Here is a 6,000-nt window from a genome sequence, read left to right as displayed (position 1 = left end):
AGTGACTGAACCCTGGAGATGGTCAATTACCGCCTCCGTATATTGCAGAGTTAGAACGCGTTTTCTCCCCGGGCAGATTTCCGTTTCTGAGAGCGGTGCAGAGAAGCAGCGTGCAATTACTTCAGGACCAGCAAAGGCCACTCCTTCTGAAAACATGGTTCCCGGGCCCAGGACACCTGGGCGAGCGCAGCGACCCTGTGGCGCAGGCCCCGCTCTTTCTGCCCGAAGCTGGGAGAGGATTCGGCAGGATTAACGGTGTTCAGCCTGGTCCCGCCTCGAAGGTTTCCGCTCCCCTTTCGATTTGTTACACGGAGGAAAAAAATTGGAATCGACTCAGGCTGTGCTTTCTGGAGGAAAGTCTTTCCTACTGTAAACATGTTTCAAGCGATCCTGTCAGCAGACTTTAACACCCATCTTCCGTTTAGGCTTTACGACCGTGGAAGGAGCTGAAGACACACGCACGCGCGCGCGCGCACAGCAGCCCAAGGGAAGAAGCCCCCGGCCGTGGCGAGCTCTTAGCCCCCTTTTAAGCTTGCAACTGGCCGCAGCTGGCGGGCGGGGGGCGTCATTCCCAGGGCGCTGGGCTCCTCCACCCCCGACCCCACCCCACCCCCAGAACCAGTTTAGCTCTGAGCTATGGTGCCCAGTTCCGTCACTGACCGGAACTGCCAGCCACTTGTCCCCTTCCTCTCTCTCTACCTGCGCCCTGGACGCCTAAATGCACTCTGAATGCTGCGCATTTGGGCCCCCACGTTCCGTCCAGCTTTCGACATTTGGACCCCAGCTGGGCATCCTTCCCCGGCTCCCCCAAGGCTGAGGCCCCACTGAGCGTGCGGCTGCCTGAGCTGTTTAAAGAGGGCAGAGCGGGGCGTGTGTGCGCGCGTCCCGCGAGGGCAGAGAAAAAGCCACAGGGAGGAGGAAAATTGACAATTTGTTGCTCCCTCATCCTCGAGCGTCCCCTCCCCAGGAACTTCGTCAGGGTAAGCCCTCCCTCGCCCCACGCTCGCACGGGAAAGGCAAGGTTGGGTGGCAAATCTCAGGGTCCGCGAGAGACGTGGAGGCGCCCTAACGTGCCAGGGGCCCTTGCCAAGGGGTGCATCAGTGCTCCAGTGATTCCACCCTCGTTTCAGGCCTGAAAGAGGGAGCTTACAGCAGGTAGATAACTGGTAGAGGCTGCGCCCCAGGCGTGGTTCTGCGGAACTAAGCTTTATGTAGAGGTTCGGCTCTTAGTGCCCCCAAGCATTAGCGTGTCTCTGCCTTTCTGCAAGTGTCCGGATGTGGCTAGCTACCCCACCCCGGGGCGTCCCAAAACCATCTCAGTGATTCCAACATGCGGTGTGGATGCGAGCACACCCCACAGAATCCCCACCCCCAAACGAACAGCTGAGTAGAAGCGATTATAGTTGGAGCCCAGTGGGGAATGAGCCTGATTTCACTACTGGAAAAGCCCTTAAACAAGAGAAAACCTAAGCCCACGTTTGCACACCAGTTGACCTACAACTGGAGCGTGTGCGCGGGCGCGCTGGGGTGGTGCGTCTGCGGGGAGGAAAGCCCGCTGGGGAGTGGGCACAGGAAGCAAAGCAAAGTGTCAGATAAGGAAAGAAAGGTTGGGGTGGGGTAGAGGAGGGAGGAAGAAAGGCGCGTGATTGCAGAGAGGCAGGTGGGAAGACTCAGACTGCAAGAACTGCCAGGTGACGCGGAGCTGAGAAGAAAAAAGGGGGGCGGACCGGATCTCCGTCCTCCCAGCCCTCTGCTCCCGGGATCTGGCGGCCGCGGCGGCCGACACCACGTGTGGCGCAGAGCTCGTGGTGGGGGCGGCGGGGGGCGGCTGGGGTGGAACGGGGACCAAAGAACTCTGCGCCCCAGACCGCATCGGCCGTGTTGCACACCTGGCATCCGGGACTCACCATCTGCTAGGAGTTCTCGGCTTCTCGGGCCAGGGGTGTGGACTTGGAGAGAGATAAAGACACTGTCTGGAGAGTGGGTGGTTTCGCGTCAGTCGCCGCTAGGAGCTGGGTCAATCAACGTTTACAATGCTCCTACTGTGTGCCAAGAGCATCCCCTCTCCCCTCCAGGTGCTGGGCACAGGAATTGCACAGTCTGCTGTTCAGTCACATGCTGAAGCTAGAAAAAGTCCTGCGTGTATTGTTGTTTAAGTTAACAATTCAAACAATGTATGCAAATTTGTGGTGCCAAGGAGGGTGGTTGAAGCAGTCTGGGGAAGTGTTGGGTCTAGCGGAGTAAGGTATGGACGTTTAGGGATTTTTCACTGCCTCCTGAACCATGAATGACCCCCTCCGCCCTTCCTGCCCCACATTCTTACCACACAGATATCAAAATAACAATAACAACTTAAAATATAGTTTAGTGACACTTCATCTGGGCTAGAACAATTCACAAATAACCGAAGACTGTCCTTTTTTAAAAAAAGATTTTATTTATTTATTTATTTTTAGAGAGGGAAGGGAGGGAGATAGAGAGAGAGAGAGAAACATCAATGTGCGGTTGCTGGGGGTTATGGCCTGCAACCAAGACATGTACCCTTGCTGGGAATCGAACCTGTGACACTTTGGTTCGCAGCTAGCGCTCAATCCACTGAGCTACGCCAGCCAGGGCTCGAAGACTGTCCTTAAAAGCTCGAACTTAGCTCATTAATTTCCCAAATATCAGACCCAAAACACTGCGGTGTTGTAACAAATGTTTTGTAATGTAACTATTTACTATACTGAGAGAAAATTAGTGGGTAATACAACTTATTGCACACCTCATATTTTAAAAAAATCAGCATAATCTACAATATAAAGGAGAAATACAAGATACAGAATTAATAATAAAACAATATACATTTCAAATGTGCATGCTTGGGCTATACTTTACTAGAACACCCAAAATATTGTCTAAAATGTTTAAAATTTTCCCTAGGGAGTACTACTGCTCAGATGTGAATTATGCACTATGATTGCCAGGCAAGTACTCAGTAATGGAAATGCTATTGATATTCTAAATTCTTAAGTTCACAGTGGATGTGGTAGATTTTTAGGATAAATCAGCCTCCTGGTATTCTTGCCTGGATCTGGACCCTCCGCCATTGACTCTGGATTTGCTTTGGCCAATAGCATATCAGCAAGCATGACCCAAGCAGAGGCTTGATATATACCACATATTGAGGTTTGTTCACCTGAAACCTTGAAAACGTGGTGTTGGGAAGAAGCTAGTCTTAGTGGAGGATGAGAGGCTTTATGGGGAGAGCTAGGATGCCTTGCCAATGTTAGGGTCCCAGGATGTGACTGAGGCTGTCTCGATCTTGAGTAGGGGTGTCAGATGGCTACAGCCACATGATTAATCCCAGATGAGTCCAGCAGAAAAGTCACTCAGATTGACAACCTACAGAATTGTGAGAACAGTGACCATTGTTTTAAATCACTATATTTTGGGTGGTTTGTAACATAAAAATAGAGAATGGAATAGTATTAATTACAATACAATGTGATAGTTGCCAAAATAAAAATCCACCGAAGAATGTTATCTTAATAACTCCAGGTCTTCATTATAAGTTTAATCAAGATAACTCATCAATGCCCATGGTGGATACAAGTTAACTAGACATCATCAACCCCAGATATCTTACTTACTCTAGTTGCAAGTTGTGCTTCTTCTCCATTTCCCAGGTTTCCCTGAAGTTCTTCCTCCCCTCAGGAGGCCTGCAGATCAAGCACTGCTGTGTTTCATCTCTGTCACTCCTGCTGTCTGTGGCCTTTCCTGGCTAGCTCTTTTGTCTCCACTCTTTTTTTTTTTTCTTTTTCCTTCTTCTTGGTCTCATTTGTCTCCATTTTCTGCAATTGCTTCAACATTTCTTTACTTATGGTCAGTAGGCATACCAACCATGTTTAGCCTTCAATAATTTGCTTTGCTAGTGTATATTGGCTTTTTTGCCATTGCTTCTGCTTGGAAATTTCTTTTCATCCATTGTTGGGGGTGGGATAACTATCAGCTCTCTAGACTCTTGAAAAGTGGAATGTTCACAGAGAGGATATAATTCTAATGTCATGGGATGGTGTATTAGTCAAAGTTCTCCAGAGAAACAGAACCAACAGAGGGCAGACAGATCTCAACTGTGGAGACAAATCCCCAAATTTGCAACCAGCAAGCTGGGGAGCCAATGGTGTGGTTCCACTCCAAACCTCAGGAGTCCTGAGACACAGGAAGAGCTGACGTTTCAGTTGCAGTTTTAAGGCAAGGGAAAAACAAAGTCCCAGCATTCAGGTAGCCAGGCAGAGGGAATTCTCGCTGACTGTGGGGAGAGTCAGCCTTTTTGTCCTATTTAGGCCTTCCACTGACTGGATGAGGCCCAGCCACATCAGGGAGGGCAATCGGCTCTACTCAGTCTGTTGCTTTAAATGTTAATCCCATACAAAAATGCCTTCACAGAAACACCTAGAATACTATTTAAACAATTATCTGAGCAACTCGCGGCCCAGTCAGGTTGATGTGTAGAACTATAACACATATTTTTCTAATTAAAATTCAGGCTATCCAAGAAGATATTATATTGAGCTACTATTAGGCAAAAACAGATTACAACATAGGTCTTTATAATAGGTTTTCTAGTAGGTTCAAGTAGGTTTTAACATGGGTGGGAGGAGCTGGGAGAGGGAAAGAGAGATCACTTTGAAAAGGAGAGGTTTGAATGTACTGCCCTCAGCTAAAGGATATGGTATGATAGATGAGAAAAGAAAAAACTAAAGATAAAATTTGCTACCCTCTTTAAACATATAGCTTTAATTTACTGAGACTGGAAAGTCCCTACTGTTAATATGCTAGATGGTATCACTAAAATTACTTCGAGTTTAAGGTATGATATAGCTTAATTCAGAATAAATATAGCTTTTTTAAATGTACAGGCTTCAAGGGTGAAATGAAAAAGAAAAAAAAAGGATTCGTATAATTCCATACCATGTAATTAAAGGATATGCTTCACTAACCTCCCTTCAGAAGTAATTCTATGATAACCATTGCCTATAATATCTAGTATTCTATACAACAGTTTTAGATTTGAGCCCAGCAACTCTCCAGAGTGGCTCCCTTTCTCATCAGTGGCTTAGGCAACTAGGCTGAATGGTTCCACTTCTAAACATGTGACCTCCATGGTTTCATGGAAAGGAAAGTGTAAAGAAATCTTACTCGTTCTTGAATGCCTCTTCCTGAAAGTGACACACATTATTTGTGCTCATAGCCCACAGGTCACACGTTGGCACATGGCCCTACATGAGGGCTGGAACCATGGCTCTACTCTGTGGCCCAGGAAAGAGGAAAAATGGGAATGGGCGAAGGCTAGAAATCTGTTCCATATTACTTGTGGAATCGATATACCTCATCTACATGTGCTATACAGTGAATTTCTTTTAAGTGAATCCTATTTTCTTTTCAGCTGCCTGTAAAAATCAGTTATGCTCCACCAGGAAAATTTTTTACCTGGAATAATGCTTTAGGATATTTTTCTTTTTTCTTTTTTAATGATATTAAGATTTACACAATTATTAGAGACATGAAAACTTCTGCTTCTGGGTGTGATGTGGCAGCAGCAGAAAGCTCTCACAACTAAAAGACAGAAAGATTACAAAAGTAATATTTTTAAAGATATTGGTGAGCTCTAAAAGCATTTAAGTCTGGATGAAATAAATTTAAAGAGAGAAGCTAAAAGTGCTAGCTATCTTCTCACCTGGCAGCATTTGCTGAGTCTGAGCATAGGCTATCATAGGAAAATAAAGGGGAAAAACAGAATTTTTTTATATCCATGTTGGTCAGTATGGATAAATTAGAATTTACAAGATCATCAAACAGCTCTTTTCCCCTAAAAGAATATTTGCTGAGTGCTAGGGCAGACTCAGCCATAAAGACAGAAAGAAATCAGTTACAGACCAACTCATGCTAGATAAAGGAGCATGCCAAAAACCCCCCCCAAAAACAAAATCAAAAACCCCAAATGAACAAACACACCAC

The 6,000-nt window shown here is 46.5% G+C and overlaps 1 long non-coding RNA gene across 1 annotated transcript in view; it reads left to right on the top strand.

Moving 5' to 3' along the window:
- Positions 1-719: 719 nt before the first annotated feature.
- The window catches only part of LOC123824079, a 69,649-nt gene continuing 64,368 nt past the window's right edge, over positions 720-6,000 (top strand). Inside the window, exon 1 of the long non-coding RNA XR_006786644.1 lies at positions 720-980. This is a non-coding gene — a long non-coding RNA (uncharacterized LOC123824079). The remainder of the gene's footprint in view (positions 981-6,000) is intronic.

This window comes from Phyllostomus hastatus, unplaced genomic scaffold, assembly GCF_019186645.2.
Source record: "Phyllostomus hastatus isolate PE091 unplaced genomic scaffold, TTU_PhHast_1.1 phas_contig_524, whole genome shotgun sequence".
NCBI lineage: Eukaryota > Metazoa > Chordata > Mammalia > Chiroptera > Phyllostomidae > Phyllostomus > Phyllostomus hastatus.
The sequence above is the reverse complement of the archived record's forward strand: the minus strand, read 5'-3'. Positions and strand labels throughout refer to the sequence as shown.